General features: G+C 34.2%; 1 protein-coding gene across 3 annotated transcripts in view; it reads left to right on the top strand.

The window, feature by feature from the left end:
• NOVA1 (NOVA alternative splicing regulator 1) overlaps nt 1–24,051 on the top strand; it is a 146,805-nt gene that overhangs the window by 28,774 nt on the left and 93,980 nt on the right. Inside the window, exon 3 of one of the 3 annotated variants that reach the window (XM_014447151.2) lies at nt 17,767–17,868. The exons of the other annotated variants lie outside the window; for them this stretch is intronic. The gene's annotated coding sequence lies outside the window, so the exon portion shown is untranslated. The remainder of the gene's footprint in view (nt 1–17,766; nt 17,869–24,051) is intronic. 3 annotated transcript variants of the gene reach the window in all.

The raw sequence follows: 24,051 nt of genomic DNA, 5'->3' as shown, positions 1-24,051 counted from the left end.
TGTTTTTAGAAAATAATTATTCCGCATCACATGTATGTCAATCCACCGCTTAAACATCTTTCATCAAAACTGAAAGTGCACTGAGGATTTATATCCCAAGAGATTACAAGAGAAGGAGTGAGAAGCAGCTGAGCAGGGAATTGAAGAATGAATGCTGACTAATTGTCCCATTTATGCTTCATACTCACTGGCAACCAAGTAGCTCTACTTTTAATTTTACTCGTTGTTCTTATATAACCAAAGAAACAATAGGTTCTTCTTTAGAGAAAGTGTTGTAGCTAAAAGCAGTTGCAGTTTCAGAGAAGAACAAACATTAGGAGTTATGGGGTCTCAGAGAAAGCGGTAAATTGTGTGTAGTGATGTGGCCATACAGTATAATATTTGAGTTTAGTCTCTGGAACTAGGCTTCCTGCTGAAGTTGGAACCCTGACTCTTCTAATCAGTAGCTGCATGAACTCCAGTAATTTACTTAAATGGTGTTTCAGTTTTCTCATGTGTAAAATAGGGTTAGTAAAAGTATCTACCTCACAGAATTGTTGTGATGATTAAATTAGTAAATATGTATAAAGCAATTGGAATAGTACCTGACACAGGTACTATTAACTGTTATGGACTATGTAACTGTTAGTTACCATATTTCATCAAATCTGAAGTACCAGTGATTGTGAGATACACAATTACTTTATGTACTAAAAAAGAAAAATATTGTAAAAGAATATGTGCCTTAGAATCAATGTGATATAATAGTATGTTATCGAATAGGTAAATTAGTAAGCTTTTCATGTTGTGGTTCTTTTCAAGATGATGATTATCTTGTTCCTCTGTGTTATTGTATAATATTGTTTATATTTAATTGACTTTATAAATTGCTATATATACCAGTAGTATGATTTATAGGAAAAGAGAAAATAAATGACTAACCATACATGGATTTAGTTAAATGAGACTTATATAATTTTGTCGATTTATAATTTTTTTGTGGGATAAATTTTTATTTTAAATTTATAAGGTGAATATCTTTTGGCATCAGGCATTCTATTAATTTTGACCACACTTTCATAATATTTCTAATATATCACTAATAATGGTTTATAGTTATGCACTTTAGACCCTGCAAGATTATAAAGTGTTTTCCAAATAATCTATAATAATAAAGTATAAAATGCTAATTAGATTGGACAGCCGAACGACCTTCTGGATGTCCTCCTGGATGACCTTCCAGATGAAGCCGGGGCTGCAAGGGCCAAGCCCCTTGAACGAATTTTGTGCATCAGGCCTCTAGTCTAATATAATATGTTAAATTCAATGGATTTATTTTTTTAAAATATATATTTTTTATTGATTTCTGAGAGGAAGGGAGAAGGAGAGAGAGAGAGAGAGAGAGAGAGAGAGAAACATCAATGATGAGAGAGAATCATTGATAGCTGCCTCCTACATGCCCCACACTGGGGATTGAGCATGTGCCCTGGCCTGGAATTGAACCATGACCTCCTTGTTCATAGGTCAATGCTCAACCACTGAGCCACGCAGGCCAGGCTCAATAGATTTAGAATGCAAAGCAGAAAATAGCAGTAAAGATCACAGTCTTTGTAATCAAATTGCCTTGGTTCAGATCTCAACTCAGTCACTTACTAGTTCATCAAGTCACTTTGCCTCTTTGTTCCTTCATTTTCTTATCTGTAAAATGGGAAAAATAATAGTTCCTACCTCATGGAGTTGAAATTTATATTAAAGTGTTCAGGACAGTGGCACATTGTAAGCAAGCATACTGTGCTTGCTGTTTTTCTGTGTTAATTTGAGTATTGCATTCTAAATACTTGTTGAAGTTCTAATGAGTTTTATTAACTTGAATGTGTAGTAAACCAGATTATTCTATTTTTTACTCTTCTTATAAAATTATAAAGACAGACAGCCTAATGCCATTTAATGTAGGATAGAATAATCTCTATAATTCAGAGGGCCTGGTGTAAGTTTGATAATTGATATCTATAATAATAACACGTAATATTAAGAGGTAGGGAGTAACAATGAATCACTCAAAAAATGTTTTAAAATATTTTGTCAGTTGGTGAAAAAGTAAAGTTTTGCCTTTGAAGGTATAAACTTCATTTCTAGAATTGTTTTTGTGTGTGTGAGCCATGCTGTGCTGGATAACTGAGATATTACTATATTAAGATTTAGAAATTGATATTAATCATGTATTATTTCACAATATAAGTTGGAAATTTATCTAATAAACTCAATCTAATAAAATTTATTAAAAGTAATATATGCACAGAGTTTAAAAGTAAAAATAGTATTACAAGATTCAAAACCAAATAAAGGACTGCCTTTTACTACACACTCTCTTCCATAGCCCTACTTTCCCCAGTCAGTGACTTTGCCCTCTTGGAGATATTTTTCATGGCATTTCCATATTTTTAAATAATACTTTAAAATTGCTCTTTATTGATTTATCGGTTTTTTTCTATTAATTTAATTTCCATTTTATTAGTTGGGGATTTACTATTCTTTCATGTATATCACCTCACTTTCTCAGCATACTTATATAGTAATCATTCAATTTTCTCAACATATCCAATAATTTTGCATTAAATCAACTATTAAGTATTGTTTATTCTTTAGCTAAATGTGTATTATGATTTTCTTCATTCTCTAACCACTTTTTTTTTCTGGAATTAGTAATGTTCCCCTTTGTATTTGCTTATATTTTGTATACCTACTGGTTTTTTCTTTCCTAAAAGTTTCAACAGATCTGTTATATGCATATTAATAATTTTTTTAATGTGGGTTTAAACACTGTATCAATTGTGGAGACCTTTCCATATGGTTGTTCTATAATCTACATTGGTTGCTTTCTATGCCTGGCGCATAGTCGATCATCTTGGGACATCCCCAGGCTGTTCTCCAGTGCTAGATTCTTTTTTAATTTATTGACTTGAGATAGAGAGAGAGAGAGAGAGGGAGGAAGGGATGGGAAAGGAGAGAAAACAGAGAAACATTGATTTGCTATTGTACTTATTTATGCATTTATTGATTGTTTCTTGTACGCGCCCTGACCAGAGATGGAACCTGCAACCCTGAGGTATTGGGACAATGCTCTAACCAATTGAGCAACCACCCAGGGCTCCAGTGCTGTTATTTATTTCCTGAATCTCATGCTCCTCCACCCCCTTGTTCTTTGTTCTTGAAGTATACTTTCCAGCTGCTTTCTGATAAAGGAGTCATAGAATTTTGCTTACTTGAAAATATCTTCATCCCATCTTTGCATCTGATTGAACATTAGCTTATGTATATAACTGTGAGTTATAAAATAATTTTCTTCAAAAAAAGTCACATTCAAGAATCAATTAATGAGTGCATGAATAAGTGGAGCAACAAATTGATGTTATTCTCTCTCCCCCACCCCTTTTCCCTTTCTCTCTGTAAAATCAATAAAAAAAATTGTGAAGGTATTGCTCCCTTCACTTCCGATTTTCTGTTCTCAGTTTCTGGTCAGTAAGCATATGTTTTGCTGTGCTTGTCCTCATTTTCTTGACTTTTCTCTCCTTTTTTCATTTCTTTATCTTTATACATTTTTACTAGGAGATTTTCTCGATGTTTTCTTTCATTGAATATTTTATTTCAGCTATTTAAAAAATTTTTCTGAAAGTTACTGTTCCTCTAATTATTCTATTTTTGACATAATACATTATTCTTATTTTTCTTCTGTAGTTATTATGTCTTTTGTCTGTGATAATGGTAAATACTTTTCAATGTTTCTTCTCTTTGTATGATACTTCCTTTGAGTACATTTTTCTGCTTATTTATTTTGATTCTAGTCTTTCATGTTGGGGACTTTTCTAAAAATCTTGACTTAATGAGGTGCTACAGATTTTGTTTGAATCTGTGTATTTGGGAGCGAGAACTGTTGCCTAGATGGCTTTATTAGGGTCATGAAGCAAAGAGCCAGAATTTCTCTTGTGAGATTCCAGATTGTGGTTGTTAGGTTGATGCCGAGAGGAACCAGGCCAAATTAAATTAAAAGCAAAATTTATTGCTACATCTGCGAACAGAAAGGCTGAGATCAAAATGGCAAGAGTAAGGGGAGCAGGATATTTGTGTCTCCTCTGAAGATCAGAGTAACTGGTCAGACCAGGTGCAAGTGGAAGGGGAGGCCAAATGTAGGCGGTCCACTGGAAACTTGGTGAGGTGATTTATCAGAAACTGGAAGCCGGTAGTTGTGTCCTGCAAACCTGTAATGAGAATAATAGGAAAACCGCTGGGAGGGCTAGAGCCCAAAGTGGGGTGTGATGGAGCACAGGGGAAAGATAGAGAATATGCCAACAGTGGTCTCTACATGTTTTGTTTTCTGGAGTCTTAAATGTTCCCCAGTGAATTTTCAGATATTCTTTCTGGATGGTTTACATCTGCCTGACAGCTTTTAAGAACCAGTTCAGCTCCCACTGAGCCTTGCCCTTCCTTGGGTTCTACCTTTTTGTTCTTGGTAGTTCTAAGTCAGGAACCTCTCTGGTTCAAGATATTCAACAGTGATCTTCTAGGGATAAAAGAAAAGAGGGCATGTGGAATGGCATAGTTAACCTGTGTGTGGAAGTGTCCTCCACATAGGCTTTTAGAGAATCCCTCAGTATTTAGTGCTAGCATGACCCCTGACTTCCTGTTAGTTAACTTATGCTGATTCTTATATTATTCTCTCTTTTCTGCCATGCAGTTTTCAGCTTCCTCTGCTGTGCCAAATCAGTTATTAGTCATCTGCTTGAGTTGTTCATTTTTTAAAAACCTTCTCCTGGTCCTTTGGTTTTGTACCTTTTTGTGATCTTAGTGGAACTTTGGGAGGGAGTATGCTCAGTCTTTCATACTCAACCACAATAATAATGGTATTAACAATAGTAACAATAATAGGAAATAGCATTTTTCAGGTGCTTTGCTAAGTGTTAGCCTTGTTCTGAATGTTTTAATGTAGATTTCCACCTAAACTTCAAACAAATCCAGTTAAAAAGACATGATTGTCCTTATTTTGCAGGTCAGGAAACAGAATAAGTAATATGCCTAATATCACCTGACTAGTAAATGGCAGAAAGACTTGAATCTGAGAACTTCTAGAGCAGTGGTTCTCAACCTTCTGGCCCTTTAAATACAGTTCCTCATGTTGTGACCCAACCATAAAATTATTTTCGTTGCTACTTCATAACTGTAATGTTGCTACTGTTATGAATCGTAATGTAAATATCTGATATGCAGGATGGTCTTAGGCGACCCCTGTGAAAGGGTCATTCGACGGCCAAAGGGGTCGCAACCCACAGGTTGAGAACCGCTGTTCTAGAATGTGAGGTTGGTACTCTATTATTACAGATCAGAAGTCTACAAAACTTCATGATGCCGAGTTAATTAAATGAGCATATATCTTAAAAATGACTTTAAATAAGGCAAGTCGCTGGATTTTCATATAACTGAATGAGAAGAGAATCTGATAGCTTAGAAATACACTATGATACACAAACGCACATATGTAAATTATTACTTATTTAGAGAAGAATAATTTTTCTAATATAAAATTTTAATACAAACTGTTAATTACCACTTATCACCATTCCTCTAAGTAATTTTTTTAAAAAATGGCATTCACTGTCTGAAGTAGGACACAATGTTCTAAACTCTAGGGATAATCAAAAGCAGAGGACTGAGTTGATACTATTCAAATGTTTTGTTTGATAATTTTTAAATCTTGTTCGCAAGATTTAAAGTTATAAATAAACAAAACTTTATTTTTAAATAATGTTTTAGTCAAACAGTTGAAATTTAAAGTAAACTTAACTCTATCAGTTAAGAATAATTTCTGTTTGCTACATTTAATTTTTCTTTTATACTAATATAACAGCAGCAGTGGTAATAATAACAATAACTAGTAGTTGATGCACCTTACTCTGAGACGGACAATTATAACTGTGTTTTCCATATATTAACTGAATTAGTTCACACAATAATCCTGTGAGGAAAATGGCACAGGAGATTGAATGATTTGCCCAAAAAAAGTATGTATGTGTAGTATGTATATATATGTACATATAAGTGTATTTGTGTGTGTATTTATACACATATTAACTGTATATACTTATGGACACATTATACATGTATATATGCATATATAGTACATATGTAAATATATATTTTTCTATAAAACTAGAGGCAAATACGGGATTTGCTCATAGTCTGTCCCCAAGGTCTGTCCTCATAACTTCCATGTTATAAACTAATAGAATATTCTAGTATAAGCAATTAGTAGGAGTTACCAAATATTAAAAACTGGAGGCCCAGTGCATAAAAATTTGTGCACTCGGGGGGGGGGGGGTCCCTCAGCCCGGCCTATGCCCTCTTGCAGTCTGGGACCCCTCGGAGGATGTCCACCTGCTGGCTTAGGCCCGCTCCCTGGGGGATTGGGCCTAAGCTGGCAGTCAGACATCCCTCTGGCAGCCCGGCAGCCCTTGGGGATGTCCACTTGCCAACGGGGAGCAGGCCTAAGCTGCAGTCAGACATCCTTAGCGCTGCTGAGGAGGCGGGAGAGGCTCCCACCACCACCACTGTACTGGCAGCCATCAGCCTGGCTTGTGGCTGAGCAGAGCTCCCCCTGTGGGAGCGCACTGACCACCAGGTGGCAGCTCCTGCATTGAGCGTCTGCCCCCTGGTGGTCAGTGTGTGTCATAGTGACCAGTAATTCCCAGTCATTCTGCTGTTAGGGTCAGTTTGCATATTACCCTTTTATTATATAGGATAGAGGCCTGGCGCATGTGTGGGGGCCGGCTGGTTTGCCCTGAAGGGTGTCCCTGATCAGGGTAGGGGTCCCACTGGGGTGCCTGGCCAGCCTCGGTGAGGGGCTGGTGGGTGTTTGCAGGCTGGTCACACCCCCTTCAGGGTGGGGGTCCCACTGGGGTGCCTGGCCAGCCTGGATGAGGGGCTGATGGCTGTTTGCAGGCTGGTCAAGCCCCCCCCCCCAGTGGGACCCTCACCCCATGGAGGTTTGGCCAGCCTGGGTGAGGGGCTGATGGCTATTTTCAGACTGGCCACACCCCCTTTAGGGTGGGGGACCCCACTGGGGTGCCTGGCAAGTCTGGGTGAGGGGCTGAGGGCCGTTTTCAGTCTGGCCAAGCCCACCAGCGAGGGAAGCTCCCAGCCTCTTTTTTTATTTTTTTCTGGGATTTATTTACCTTCTATAATTGAAACTTTGTAGCCTTAAGAGGAGCTCAGAGCCGGCCAGGGCGGGTGGGAGGGAAGCCTCCTGTTCGCTCCAGCTCCGTGGCCACGGTTGGCTGAAAGCAGGTATCTGGGGTTTATTTACCTTCTATAATTGAAACTTTGTTGCTTTGAGTGGAGCTCAGAGCCGCTGTGACAGGCGGGAAGCTTGGCTTCCTCCATCATTGGCACAATCATGCCTCCTGCTTGCTCCAGCTCCGTGGCTGATGACCGCCATCTTGGTTGGGTTAATTTGCATATAGTCACTCCGATTGGCTGGTGGGCGTGGTTAAGGCATAGCAAAGGTACAGTCAATTTGCATGTTTGTCTTTTATTAGTGTAGATTAGAAAGATCTCAAAATTATGTAATTTTATCCCTTAATCTAATTTTTCTGTGAGTTGGGAAGACTGATGTTACTTTATTTTATCTCCAAAAAGCCTCAGAAAGTTATAGAACACATTTGTTTGATAACCTCTGCCCTGTGTCTCTCTACCTGGCATAGACATCAAATTTATTTTTCCTTAGACAATAAATTGTTTATATTACTATATTATCACAATAAATAATTTCAATGTCATATTTCTATAACTTGTAAAGACATAATATTTTTATTTTATAAAATTATTTAAGAATATATATTATTAAGTATGATAAATTATATTATAGACATACAAGGAGTTCTGAGAAATTTGTGTACATTCTGGCATCCTTAAAGTAGGAAGATGGCCTGGTGAAATGTATATTTGTTTTTAGTGTCATTACAAAATATAAATTTGAAATTTCTTTTGAATATCATTCATGGATATTTGGGTTAGAAAATGTCAACAGTATTTGATATAAGAGAGTCTCCAATATAAACCTGGCCACATCATATAAAAATGACATTAAAATTTACAATTATCTCATATTTTAAAAATAGACATTCAATATCCTTCCCAGAGTTATACTAGAAAACAGAGAGTATTTAATATATGATGAGGGTCAGAATGAATTCTGCATTGGTGGATTCCAAATCAAATTTTATCTGTTTAATTATGATCCTTAACATAACTACCAGGATATTTTTATATTTTTCTAAAATTGATATATTTTGTTTTTTTTAGAAAAGATGTATTAGCGTCATTAACATTACAGAAGAATACTAGAAAATAAATTGGAGTATGGCTAGATCTACACACTGTAGAAAATAATTTTTTAACTTCAAAGGGTAGAAAACTCCTTCCTTCTGGTGAAAACTCATTTCATAGCTAATTTCAAATTCCTTTGTCCCTATAAATTTTCTGTTGCATCTAAGTAAGATACTTAACATATAAGCAGGGAGAGAAAACTTATCCTTGAATTCTTTTAGTCAGAACTGTTACATTGCAATATGGCAATCAGTATTACCTAGTTTCACTCTAATATCAGGTAGGCTAGGGAATTTTTAGAATGGTTAAAGTAAGTATAGCATGAATATTTTAAAATATATAATCTCAAACTCTTGATACTGTTATATTCATTGCATTTATCTGGGTTTCTGAAATTAAAATAGCACATTGTGAAACTAAAATGTCTTGGCCTATTTAAACCGTTTGCCGGTTATAACTTTTCTATATATAGATTACAATTTTATTGAGTATTGGAGCATGAATTGCCTTTATAAATATATAGCTTAACATGAACTGTGATCCTAGAAACTGGAAATGTTACTTGTGTGTGATGAAAGCAAGTTTTGGTGGCTGTATGTTTAGATTTATGTCTTATTTTGAATCTGTGAAATGCTTATTATGCTTCTTCACTGTGTTTCATTTAACTGCAAGTAGTCTGGAAAAGAAGTCTCAAATTGAAAACAAACAAACTGGTAAGACTGTATAAAACAATAGTTTTGCAAAATAATGTCAATGGGAAAACGAGGAACACAAAAACTTTTACCTTGATAAACTCATTTCCATATCAGCCATTGTAACAGTGTACCATTGTTTCTCTACCTGCATTGCACTCAAGTCACCATATTTTAAATCATATATAATGTATCTTTTCCATAATTTACTGTCATGACTATTGCTGAAAAATAATATTTTCAGCATTTGTATTTAGATTTTGAGAGCCTATTTTTATTTTCATGTAATTACCCTAACCTTTTATTTCTTGTCATTCTCAATAGAACAACAGCTAGCTTTTCCCACCTATTCATTCCTTCTTTCCTCCTTATGAATCTCTGGCAACCACTGATATTTTTACTTTTCCTAGTTTTGCCTTTTCCAGAATGTCATATACTTGCAGTATGAAGCCCTTTCAGACTGACTTTTTCATTTTGCAATATACATTTAAGGTTCCTTTAAGTCAGCGGTTCTCAACCTGTGGGTCGCGACCCCTTTGGGGGTCGAAGGACCCTTTCACAGGGGTCTACTAAGATCATCGGAAAACACATATATAATTACATACTGTTTTTGTGATTAATCACTATGCTTTAATTATGTTCAATTTGTAACAATGAAATTGGAGGTCACCACAACATGAGGAACTGTGTTAAAGGGTCACAGCATTAGGAAGGTTGAGAACCACTGCTAAGACTTTTTTATGGCATGATAGCTCATATATTTTTATCACTGAATAATATTCCATAATGTCAACATAACACAGTTTGTTTATTAGTTCACCTGTTGATGGACTTCTCAGTTGCTTCCAATGTTTGGCAATTATGAATAAAACTGCTATAAACATTGTGTGTAAGCTTTTGTTTGGACATAGTTTTCAGCTCATTTGGGTAAATACCAAGGAATGTGATTGCTGAATCATATGGTAAGAGTATGTTTACTTTGAAAGAAACTGCCAAAGGGGCTGCACCCATTTTTGCATTCCCACTAACAATAAATGAGAGTTCCAGTTGCTGCACATCTTATCAGTGTTTGGTGTTGTCAGTGTTTTGAATTTTAGCCATTCTAATAGGTGCATAATTATAGCTCGTTCTTTAAATTTGCAGTTAAATAAAGATTGAATTATGTCTCCCCAATTTCATATGTTGAAGTCCTAATTCCCAGTACCTCAGAACGTGACTCTATTTGGGGATAGAGTCCTCACAGAGTTAATCAATTTAAATTGGGATCATTACAGTGGGTCCTAATCCAATGTGACTGGTGTCTTTATAAAAAAGGGAAATTTGGACACAGAGAGATGCATACAGGGAGAATGCCTGGGAACATGAAGACTGCCATCTATAAGCCAAGAATTGAGGCCTGGAATCTGATCCTTCCCTCACAGTCCTCAGAAGGAACCAACCCTGCCAACACCTTGATTTCGGATTTTTAGCCTCCAAAACTGTGAGACAATTTCTGTTGTTTACTTCATCCAATTTATGGTACTTTGTGTTGCCAGCCCTAAAAAAACTAATACACTTTCCATACGACTTCAGCATCTTTTCATATGCTTAGATGTCATCAGTTGCATTTTTTGGTGTTTGATCAGATCTTTTGCCCATTTTTTAAATTGGATTGTTTGTTTTCTAATTGTTGAATTTTAAAAGTTCTTTGTATATTTAGGTTACTAATCCTTTATCAGACACGTGTTTTGCAAATGTTTTCCTCCCCATCATAGTTTGTTTTCTCATTTTCTTAACAGCGTTTTTTTTGTAGAGCAGAAGTTTTTAATTTTATTGAAATCTAGTGATCATTTTTTCTCTTACATGAATTATGCTTTTAATGTTATACCTAAAAAGTCATTGTCAATCCCAATGTTACCTAGATTTTTTTTTATTCTCGGAGTCTTATAGTTTTCTTTGTCTTTGATCCCTTTGAGCTAATCTTATGAATGGTTTATTGTTTGCATCTAGATTTATTTTTATTTTATTGCATGTGGATGTCCAGTTGTGCCAGCACCATTTGTTGAAAAGGCTGTTCTTCAACATTGAATTTTATTTGTCATGTGTCAAAGATCAGTTGATTATATTTGTGTGGTTTTATTTCTGGACTATTCTCTTCCTACTTTGATTACTGTAACTTTATAATAAGCATTGAAGTCAGATGGTGTCAGTCTTCCAACTTGGTGCTTGCCCTTCAATATTGTGTTGACAATTTGGCTAACATTATTTACTAACAGTGAACATGTATATTTGTATTACTTGAGTCTGTATGATTTTTCTTACACTTTATAACTAATATTCTTATATCATATGAAAAAGTGGACTAGAAAAAAGCCATAAATATAGAACCTAGTTTTATAATTTTGACTCCCATTACTTTCTATTTATTATGCTGAATCTCTGAGGACTGACTTATAAAGTATATGTTTAATATACATGGCATAATTTAGGATGATGAGTGATTATAAAAATAAGAGGAACATTACATAAAGAATTATAAACATCAAAATTATAGGATGCTGTATTATCTAAAAATATGATAATTTATTTAGCCGTACAATAAAAGTTTATTGTTTATTCACAAACACACAAAACTAGACACAAAAATGGGAAAAAATCATCATATTTTCACATGCATGGATCTATACATGAGTGCACTGGTATGTTTGCAATCATGAGTCAAATTAAAAGTCTGGCATAAAAATATGACATTTAAACAGAGATAAGATTATGTACAACTTGGTCACTTAAAATACTGATACCTTAATTTATTAAAAAAAAAATATACTTGAGCCCAGCTGGTATGGTTCGGCGGTTAAGCCTCAACCTATGAACCAGGAGGTCATGGTTCGATTCCTGGTCAGGGCATATGCCCAGGTTGTGGGCTCCATCCCCAGTAGGGGGCGTGCAGGAGGCAGCCGATCAATGATTTTTTTCTCTTCATTGATGTTTCTCTCTTTCCCTTTCCCTTCCTCTCTGAAATAAATAAATAAATAAATAAATAAATAAATAAATAAATAAATTTATTTATTTATTTTAGGGAAGTCCCATCAAATATTAATTTAAATATCAAATCACTGGAAAGAGCATGATTCAGTTTAGGGGAAAGTCCCAAGTTATTAAACTATGAATCAGAGCAGAGTTTTCTCTAAAATTGTTTTTAGATTATTCCAATATGAATATTGGAAGTGTTCTTTAACACAAACCTTCTGATTTGTTTTTTTCTTTTTCTGCATTTTCCTTCCTTGGGGCCTATTGTGCGTCAGGCTTCTAGTTTGGTGTTTTATTTTGGGGATTTTATTTTTAACTTCTATACAACATAGTGTTCTTCACAAATGTATAAAATAATGTATATTTGTTAGTATTTGTAATAAGACCTATTATTTGTAAATGTTCAGAATATTTCTGTAACTTTTATGCAAGGACAAAATATAAGGAATTCCTTGTAAAACAATCATTAGTTATCTAATTATCAGTTTTTAAAAATAAGAAATAAGAATAGGATAATGCAGGCAGTCAGCTAGATATTTGTAGAATGTTTTAGAAAGAGAAAGTCAAAAGCAACCATGATATGGTTTTCTTTTTCTCCAATATGACCTTTGCTTATGGTTGGTCAAATCAGTTATTTTGTTTCTTTACTCATCACAAGAAAATGTTATACCTTCCTGGACAGTTCAGAAGATATGTTCAGTCTTACTTTAATCTAGTAAAGTCAGTTGAATCTGACTAGTTTGAATTTTAACCTCAGAGCCTAATTTAAAACTTAACTTTTCTGCTTCTACTTGTGCTGCTTAGGCCCTCCTAGGACCTTGGAGTGTGGAAAGGGTTGAATCTAGTCATTCACTCTGCTAACTCCAGTGAACCAAGAGTGATTTGCTCTTTCATTTATATTTCAGTTTTCATCCTGGGTGTTGATGCCTAGAAGAGAAATGGAAAGGGGAAAAAGGCTCTCTTAAGTGACACTTTTTTTTTTTTCATTCTGCTTTTCTGCCTAGCACTGACTAGACCTTATGCCTTTGGTGGGGAAAGAAAGACAAATGCTAGATCTCTGATGCAACATATGTATAAAACATTTTTGGAGGATAAGGTATTTTTGGAAGGTTACATTTTCCCGTTCTGGCTTGCTTTTTCTACTCTTCCTTCATTTCTACCTTTGTAGTCTACCCATAGCCTCTGGCTGTTGGGGTCCCCATTGTCTGGAGGCTCAAGTCCAGCTGCTTTCAAAGCCAAGACATTCTTTGCTATTGCAGATGACTCCAGTTCTCTCTGCCCACGTTTCCAACTCCAGGTTATCTTTCCCTTCCCCTCAAATGGGCAATGGGAGGGGGAGTGAGCATGGGATAATAAGCAAGTCTCAACACAAGCTGAGGTCCAGCTGAGAGATAAGATACCAGTCTTTCCTTCTTGATATTTTGGACCCATTCTTGCTTGATATGAACTCTTGGCAACAGCATTGTCCACCTACATTAAGTCAGTGCAGCAAATTCAGATGATTGCCTCATTCATCTTGGTATGGGATTGGTCAATGTGGGGTAAAGAGGAACTGAGAAAGGTAAAGATGTTTAAGTTATGGAGTAGTTGGCTATCACTTGTTTAGGCTATCTTCTGAATTAGTAACCTTGATTGATTATTCTTTGTTCTTACTCTTGGATTCTAATTACCAATCCCTGGACAATGGGAAAAGTCCCACCTGATATTCTATTATGTAAATTTTACCATAGTCTTGCTAATACTTCCATTCTTGGTGTTTACCATCAGTTCCACCATAATGGCTGATATCATACTTTTAAAAGATTAAATAAGTTATATCACTCCCCCAGTTAAGATTCTGCAGTTGCTTTCTCTAAACCACCCCCCCCAAAAAAAACACCCCAAAGTCCTTATTATGGTCTGCAAGGCCCTGTGTGATCTGACCCCAGGTTAAAATTTTGATCACTTGTTCCTGATTCAGAGGTTTGCTCTTCCTATTCCATCTGTCTGCATTATTCTTCCCCCAGGTAGCCTGTGGACTCATTCCACATTATTTGGAAATGATTTCATTCAAATAATGCAACTTCCTTAGTTTTTCTCTGATTTCTCTGTTAAAATAATATGTTTGTCACTCTGTTCCTATAACTGGGATATTTTTTTATTTAGGTGTGAATCATTTTCATACATTATATTATACTAGGCCCAGTGCATGAAATTCGTGCATGGGTAGGGTCCCTATCCGGAGCCTCCCTTCCCCCGGCTGCAGGCCGGGGCCTCCCTTCACACCCGCCTTGGCCTGGCGCTGCCCACACACCTGCTCCACCATCCCACGTTGGGGCCCATTGGGGCCAGCAGCACCTCCGTTGTCCCCCGCTGCCAGCTCCGCATCCCATACACCCGCCATGTTCCGCTCTGCCCCCTGGTGGTCAGTGCACGTCTAACTCCCAGTCGGTTAAACTCCCACCTATAGGGACAATTTGCATATTAGCCTTTATTATATAGAAAATTTAGTAATTTACTTTTTAAAAATATATATATATATATTTTATTGATCTTTCACAGAGAGGAAGGGAGAGGGACAGAGAATCAGAAACATCGATGAGAGAGAAACATCGATCAGCCGCCTAATACACACTCCCTACTAGGGATGTGCCTGCAACCAAGGCACATGTCCTTGACCGGAATCGACCCCAGGACCCTTGAGTCCGCAGACCGACACTCTATCCACTGAGCCAAATCGGTCAGGGCAGTAATTTACTTTTTATCTGTCTCTTTCATTAGCTTCCAAAGGTCAAGTCATTGGCATGTTTGTTCATTCCTTTTTGCTCAGTGCCTAAAATGGGACCTGACCCACTGGAGAAAATTGAGTAAATAAATGGATGAGTGAATGAATGCTAGTTTCTATACTCAAATTTTAGAAATAGCTTTGACTTATCCCATAATTTTTATTCTTTTAGTGTTTTATATAGTGTATATATTTATTTCATTTTAAATAGATCTTTTATTATTCTTAACTATATATTCCCATTGGTTAAATCCCAGTTGAACCACATCTCTAATTCATTTTTCATGTTGCTGCTAAAGTGATTTTTTTAAAATGCTTATCAAAATGCCATCCTTTGAAATAAAATTTTCCTTAGCATAATTGGGCCTATGCCTGTTGTCCTCCTCATTACCCCTGCATATACTCTATATTCTACTCATATCCTTTTTATTGTAGTTACTCTGAATGCTTAATATACTTCTCTCTTCTGTTCCTTCACTTAAAGCTTATTCCCTTTGTTCTTACTGAAGTATATTTTATTAATGTGTGAATACATACAGTGTAACTGCTATCATGAGAAGACTCTACAAAAGGTTCTTTACATTTGAAATGATTGGAAATTAACTATGTAGTTGCATTATATAATATCGTTTCATACATATTACAAATCTTCTATCTCTTCACTGAGTATCATTAATACTTGCTAATATTTCATTGGTCATTTTTTGATGAGTATTTACAGGTTACCACAACCTTGAAGAACACCATATACTGTTTTATAATACTGTTTATAATATTGTGAATTCATCTTAGAGGCAAGGCTAGTCTATATGTTTTAATTCAAGGATTCTTTTTTAAAGGATGTTATCTATGAATATTTCTTGTGTCTTTTACCTTCAGAAAACTAACCTGAAGAGTAAAGAAAATGATTTATAAAAGTAAAGGTGTTACTTGTATAGCCTTTTCAGAAAATGTGATCTATTGATAGATCCTTCAATTTTAGTTTTGTGTGTTTGTATGTATTGTGTGAATGAAAGGAGAGACAGGTAAAGGAAATTAAATTCTTTTATATAAAAAATTGAAGCAAATAAAACAAATGCTTTACTTATCTGTACCTGTTCTGAGTAAGTGCGGCGTCCTACAAGGGATCAGTGGGCTTTTGGGGAAATGTAGACTAGGAGTATGAAGCAGTATTCTAAAATGTGTTTGTAACATTTTGATATGTAAATAATGCAGAAATATATAGCTTATAATATTGGTCTTTTTGAGAAGACACAGCTAAATAAATGTAGAAGCTACAACTCAATAAAAGTAATATGAAGTTATATAGCAGTAAACATAGATGGGACTCTGTAAGAAAGTGTTGGTTGTTTGAGGTAGCTCTTTTGAACAATTATTACTATTACTGATAATAATAGGTTAATTATTGTACCATGTAAGTTGTTGGAACATCCTTGTGTCTGTTACTCATTTTACATAAGAAGAAACAGCCACTCAGAGTTAGACATTTAATAAGTGATTTAATAAGTGATTTACAGTTGGGTGTCTTCATGTCACTTATCAGTAGCCTTTTGAGATTATGACAAAAACTTATGGCCCATTTTCTATAAAAATCTATGAACTTGTATAATATGTCTATATTTTTATATGGAATTTTGCAGAATTCCTGGGTTCCCTAAATTCCATACATGGACCCCAGGTTGAGAATCCCTGATCTATGTCTTCTTTTAATAAAGAGCCTAGGGTACGCTGTACTTTCTTTTTCTTCTACCATCTCTTGTCACTAAAATGAAATATTTATTTATTGTATGCCTTATTCTGATGAGAATTTAAAGAAAGCTGAAATTGTCAGCTATCTTTGACTACATTAAGTATGTGCCAAAATAAATAAAGTCTGTTATGGCAAGTGAGATTGAGAAAAGTTTGACATATAGGACACTTTTTAGTGGTCCAGTTTGTTGGACTTTGCTTAGAGCACCCTCAATCTGTCAGGAACCTAAATGTGTTATTTTGAAGTAAGTAAATAGTTACCTCTTCAAAGTAGTATAAACATAGTGGCTGTGACCCTGAGATAGAAGATTAGAAAGAAAAATAGCTTAGTGATTCAGTGATATTTTTCAGAGAATAATTTGTGAGTTTTATCTTCTGATTACATCAAAGATAAGTAGAAATGGCGTTGTTATAGTAAAAGTAAAATGTAATTATTTTCTGTATTAATGAACTAACTTTATCATACACTAGGTTAACTCATTGTTTGGAAAGATGAAGACTGTATCTAGATTCTAACTCATTGTGACTTTGGAGAAGAGAAGTTGTCATTTTATAATGGGATTACTATAAATCTTCATTATATGAAACTAATATAACCGTTTCTAATTTTTAGGACTAGTTATTTCATTGTGTGTTTTTCACATAAAGTAATTTAGAATTTCAGAATGTTTTTTTCTTTTTTATATATTTAATGTTACATATGATACAATTCTGATATCTCACCTATTTTGATTTTTTCCCTTGAATTGTCATTTAAAACAAAAGCATTAAATTAGCTGAACAGATTAAAGAATCTTATGTATACACTTGCCAGATTTTAGGTAAATTACTATAGAAATAATGATTTAACGTATACAATGTTTAGGCTTAATTTTTTCAGCACAGATGTTTTAACATTGATTTATAGTTATGTTATGAATTGAATAACTGTATTTCTATTTTTTTCTTCAATCATTCTTAACATTCAACTTCTAAATGAATGGTAGCCCATCTGTGTAGGGCTCTTGTGATTGAATGATGTATTCTGTTTTGCAGTGGCACAGTTTTCAGATGGCCACTTTTGTTGTTAAATATTTTCATTTTCTATAGTACTTTTCATCCCTGTATATATGTACAGGAATCACTTCACCCACCACCGAATTGCAGCCACTTCTGAGGTGGAACGCAGCAACTGTTTAACAGCGCACTTTCCCCTAGGTGCTGACAGCTGCAGAAGAAATTGTACATGGTCCTGTACAGAAGGTATTTCTCCACTGTGCCATCTGCAGAGTGAAACTGACTAGGAGTACTACATAGACTGTAAGTTTTTTGTGTACCCACTCTAGACTGGAAAACCCAATAAGAGAGAATAACAAATAACTGGGAAGCACCATTTGAAAATGTATTGAGGTCAGTTAAACTTAGTGCTGCTCTCCTGGCTCTAAATTTTATGCTAAGGTCATCTAATTTGTGATTGGGACTGAACTAAATAATAAACAAATGGATGCACTCCTTGGATATTATTTTATTCTAAAAGCAAATGAAACTCAAATGTTTTTCTAAGTATTACACTTTTATTGAAACTTAGAAGAATGAGTGTGTTTTTTAAATATTTTCAAATAACCAAACCCATATTATATGAGTTTAGAGCTGTGTTCTTAAAGTAGCAAATCAACGTATAAATCAACCGGAGCATCCTAATTAGCTTTGCTTGCTGTGTTTTATGCCTTAGTTTTAATACTTTCACTCTTTGGTGAAATTTTTGCCACAAAAATTTGAACCTAGTTTTTCTTTTCATTCTTTGTTTTGGAAACATGAATTTTGATTTTTTTTAACATATTGAAACAAAGATTGGGAGAGAAGAAATAGTAAATATTTGAACTTCCACTTAATGTATTTCAGTTTCTGTCTTCTATTCAATTATTTAATTATTTTCTTTTTTCCTTTGTAAAAGCAGTTTTACAAGAGTGCTATCTTTAGTAATAGTGTGGCATGTTCATGCCTTAAAGCAGGCGTCCTCAAACTACGGCCCGCGTGCCACATGCGGCCCTCCGAAAACATTTATCCGGCCCGCCGGGTGTTTTTGCCGTCGCTGCTTGTCCTGCTTAGCAGCTGACTCGTCCCGGGCCCGCAGTGCGCATGTGTGGAATGTCTGAGGGACAGTGAACTGGCCCCCTGTTTAAAAAGTTTGAGGACCTCTGCCTTAAAGGATAGGAAAATAACATTAGAAAGTGTGTCTCTTGTTAAATAATATGATATGGATTGTTACATTGTTTTGCCTTTTTTAGCCAATAGTATAATGTACTAGTTATCAATTGTTTTTTTAATTAATTTGTGTATCCATAGACATTTCTATGACAAGAAATTAGGGTCTTAGTATTTACAGTCTTAGTCATATGAAAGTGTCATTTGTTTTAGCTAATCTAAATTATATGTCATAAGTTAAATGATATTTGTATATATTTCTATACCTATAGATTCTCAATGAAAGCAGATAAAAGCCTCTCTGGGCCACAGTTTACATACTTGTAAAATGAGGTGGGTGGAAGAAATTATTTTCTAGAGACCCTTTCTATAAGTGTTTTCTGTTCAATTCAGGGGTATAATTCTGTGTGTTTGGAATTGTACTTTACATTATGTAACCAAGATATTTTGGTGTAAGTGGTTCTGTTGAGTTAGAATATTATTTGCATTAATTAAATGGCAAGTGATAGAATTTTGGAGTCAAAAGAAGAGATCTGACTTCCTACAAAGATTTTCAACTATTTCTAATTTTGTAGTGGCATTGTCCCCACTCTTGATTTTTTTTGAGATTAAATAAAGTACAATTCTCAATATCTTGTTTATCATAGAAATATCAGATAAATTAGAAAAACTAGCCTTTATTTATACTCAGAGTAGAATGTAGGTAAATATTACCAAAAAAAAATTAATGCGTTTTCCCCTTTGCATAGACTTAATACTTCATTCAGTAGTAAAAGCACTAAAGAAGTAAACTTAGTATTTGAAAGAATGTAATCTAGATATAATATAGTGTACCTATGTATCTCTAGTAAGAGGGTATTTTATGAATTAAATATGAAATATTTAACTTTCTATAATTGGTTCCTTTGCATTTTCTGCAAACAGTGTAATTGTAAGTATTGCGGAATTCCATTCGTTTTATTAACCAAAGTAATCACACTTAACAGAATAGAGCAAATGTTTTTTATGGTTTTTAAAAATATTTTAGTGAAAAGATACAAACTCTGCCTATTGTGCATATCTGAGTATATATTTTTCAATTATTCAAGGTATTTAATTATTATATATTAGACCTTCTGTGGATGATGTACATTTCACAACTTATTGTATTCTATTTTTTTAAATATATTTTATTGATTTTTTTACAGAGAGGAAGGGAGAGGGATAGAGAGTTAGAAACATCGATGAGAGAGAAACATTGATCAGCTGCCTCCTGCATACCCCCCACTGGGGATGTGCCCACAACCAAGGCACTTGGAAACTTTCATTTTAATGGAATATACTGGTATATTATTTGAATTTAATATACATGTACTATTTGTATACCCCAAAATAAAGGAAAATGTTGGTTTTTAGTTAAATTGTATGTTTGGAACATTTACGTATTTTATTTAGAAATTACCCTCATTGCATAAAATATAGAAACCTAATATCTTCTTTAGATTGTTTTTCAAGGGAGGGCTCTTCATCTTATTCTAAGGAACAGACTTATAGTCAGGCTTATAATTAAACTTACTTTACTTACAATTTTGGAATTCAGAAATAATTACTAGATCAAGAGTAAATAATCTTAATGAAACCTTATTTTTCACCCTCCCTCATTATAATTTTCTATTTGAAATATAAAAAAATAACCAAATGCATACATGGTAATATAAATTTTAAATACTTAATGATATGTACTTTGACCTCTATATAATGTTTTGACAACTTCTAGCTTTCAATAATAGGCTTTACAAATAATTATTTTGGACCAACTGAAGAAATAATGAAAATGATGAGAAAATAAAAAGACATAATGAAATATATTTTGAGTATAGATTTTATACAATTTAAACTAATTTGAAAAACATACATTTTTAAATGGATATTTTAAAATTCTCAGATATTCTCAGTTTTACAAAATATGTAATCTATTTTTTAAATTAGGGGCATATTTTTATATTTATCCCAATAATATTTTTTAAAATTGTCTTACCAAATTTGTGTGAACAAATTCTTATGATTTGATAAGGATATGAAAATTTTCAGGTGTTTTATTGTGAATAACAGGCAGATGATTTTGCAATTTAACATTAGGTGAACAGTTCTTTTTATACTAAATTGTTTATATTTGAGTATCTTCACTTAAACTTAGGATTCAGGCATTATTTTTTATAATTCAAAATACAAACTAAGTCCATAGAACAATATGTGCAGTTTGAATTTATATATTTTAGAAATAAATGTGAAAAGGTTCTTGCCTTCCAGATAACCTCAGGCAGATATATGAAGGTAAAATACTATATAATAATTTCATTTTTTGCTAATTTTATCTTATATAGCAGTTAATTCCTGCCTATTTTTATGAATTCTGCAGTTATTTATCAATATAAATTGAATTAGTTGAAAATTTTAAATGTTTGTTTGCGTCAAGAACTTTTGATGCCACAAATCTTTTTTATCTTTAATTCTGAATTAATAAGCATTATTACTTAAAAATTTACCTTTAAGGCTGAAATTTCTCTGTGTTATGGGTAAAGTAAGTGTGTGTGTGTGTTTGTGTGTGTGTCATCTTCCTAATGTATTTTCTGATTTAGAATCCTGGCTGCCTCTTTGTAGCTGTTTAATTAAGTGTAAATGTTTCACAACTTTAAGGGTTTTTCTTATCTGTTAATTGTGAATTATTATACCTACCTCACAGGGTTGTTGTGAGGAAAAAACAATGTGAAAGAGTGCTTAGTCTATACCAATATGTTAGTATATGAAAAATTAGTATTGTCCTTAAGATAAAAATCCAAATTTCCTAATTAGACATGTGATCTGGCTCCTCCTTATGTCCCCATCTTCATTTCATTTCTTTCCTTGCAAACTGCATGTATTTATTGGTTGATACTAAACTTGTTGCAGTTTCCGGAATATGTTATGCTTTCTTTGGGCCTTTGTCTTCCTTCATCACTTACACACCCATCCATCCCTGGGGTTCTATCATCTCTATAACTCAACCTCTTCCCTCAGGTTTCACTTTAGATTTCTTCTTAAAGTGTTTCCTATGCCTTCTTCTCCAATATACTTTTGTTAGATTACCCTTCTACTTAATCCTGTTGTGTTTGCTTACTCCTATTCTGGTAGTTATCGCATGCGATGTAACTGCCTTTGCATGTGTCCTTTGTAAATATTTTGAGGTTGAAGTCTGCCTTTAACTTCTTTTCCCCAGTACTTAACAGAGTTCCTGCAACTCAGAAAATGAATTAATATTTTATAAATAGATGTAGGTTCCCCCTAAATGAACTAAAAACATATAATTATATAATTAGTACTCTTTTAAAAATAACTTTAATTCTCCTATATTTATAGAATAGATTTCAAACTCAATAATCATATCAAAATGTGGCTTTGTAATCAGACTGCTTTGCCCACCATTTACTACTCTTACGGGATTTGTTAAAAGAGATGAGCTCACTCGTGTGTAAGCAGAAGTTTACTATTATTTCCTGTCACTTGTACCTGAAATACCAATCTAAATATTATTTTCTGCTCTTTGATAAAAGCTGTTCAAGTGTCTTTATCTCTTCTGGATTCTTTATCTTACTTGTCTGGGTTTAGCAAAGACTCCCACGGTTTGGGGATAGCCCAGTTGTAATTCCTTGATGTAATGGTTACTTTGTCTTCTTTTGATTATCCTCAGTAGTCTCTGACTTTCTGGTTTACCTCCAGCCTCTTTCTTCTGGGGTTATCTTGTTCCTTTTGTAGTCCTCTGAGTAGAGTTCCCTTAAAAATGTCCCAGTGCTATTTCCCCCCCTAGGGGGTTCTTATCTGTCCCGTGGGAAAGTAACTCCACAGACTCTGGAATGGAGCTTCTGGACATTTCTCAGCCCAGGGTGAGGTCATCTTGCCTTCTAGTCTTAAGATTTTCTTCAGGCCAAGTCCAGTTTTTATACCAATCTTTTAGTGTTCTGTAAAAAACAACAACACAAAAGTCCAAACTCTGAGTGAATCACTGTTCTATTTCTTCCTCACACAAATATAAGTTCCCTTTCTCCAATATATGCTTACATTTTTTATATGAGTGATAGACTAAAGGATGCCTGACCCAGTCTTTCTAAGTTACATATATGATCTTTCACCTGAATTCTAGTACTTGGATCATTGTTCTCAGCACTGGGTCCTTGTCTAAAACGAAGACAAGGAAAAATTCCCATTTTAACATTCTGTTATATCCACTTAACACTGAGGCCACAAGGGTCACCTTGCATTCTTTGAATTTCTATGAATGTTCATCCATTTCTACTTTCCATGCCTTGTCTGATGCTACTGTGGGAGTGTGGAATGTCCTTGCTATCTTTTCCTCCTAATGAATCCTATCCAATCTTTGGTGCTCAATTTAGGTGAAGTCTTTATTGGTTTAGCTGTTAGAATAAATAATTCTTTCTACTGTGTTCTGTGTTCTAATACTGTACTTTTTAGAAGTGTTATTGTATAATCTATAAGTATGTCTGTCTCCCTGACTAGATTGTGAGCATTTTTGAGACAGCCACTGACTTATTTATTGGTGAATCCCCCTTACTGCTAGTCTCTGTTACATGTTCAGAGCATTATTTGCTGAATTAATGAATCTTTCCTGAACCCTGAGATTAAAGTTTATAAAATTATTATTGAGTAATTAATTTTCCTTTTTTATTTCCATCCTTATTCCAAAGGGGGCAAGAAATAGTTTATATGCCTCTGATTTTGTTTATTTGTTAGTTTTTAACACAGTGGTATTGATCTTCATCCATTTTTTGGCAAGTTCCTTTTAGGCTTTAGTTCTGTTTTGGTACAGTTGATTTTCTTTTATTTCCTCTGCGTCTCATTATTTTTCTTTTTAGTTTTATTATACTTGATGGAGTTAACTATGATAAATAAGGAAAACCAGGTATACCAAGCAGGTTCATATTGAAAATAAAAAATAATAATAAAATGAACATTTTATTCACAATTTTTTTTATTATAGGATACTTTCTTTTTAAAATTCTTCCACATTTCAAATTGCATCACTAAATATAGTCAGAAATGGCTAAAAAGCAAACTGTTCATCACCAAGAACATTGGTTATAAGCTCCCCACCAGTAACACTAGAATAGAAAATTAAGTTTTCTAATTTATAGTGTGTTGGAAATAAAATACTATTCAGTCAGACTTAATTCTTGTTATTTTCTGTGATTATTGTAAATAAGTTGCCTTAAATAATTTGAAGTGTAGCATTGAATATCTGTCATTCCTCAACAGAATAACTTAATG

Source organism: Myotis lucifugus, unplaced genomic scaffold, assembly GCF_000147115.1.
Source record: "Myotis lucifugus unplaced genomic scaffold, Myoluc2.0 scaffold_619, whole genome shotgun sequence".
Taxonomy (NCBI): Eukaryota; Metazoa; Chordata; class Mammalia; order Chiroptera; family Vespertilionidae; genus Myotis; species Myotis lucifugus.
This window is presented reverse-complemented; position numbering and strand designations above follow the sequence as displayed.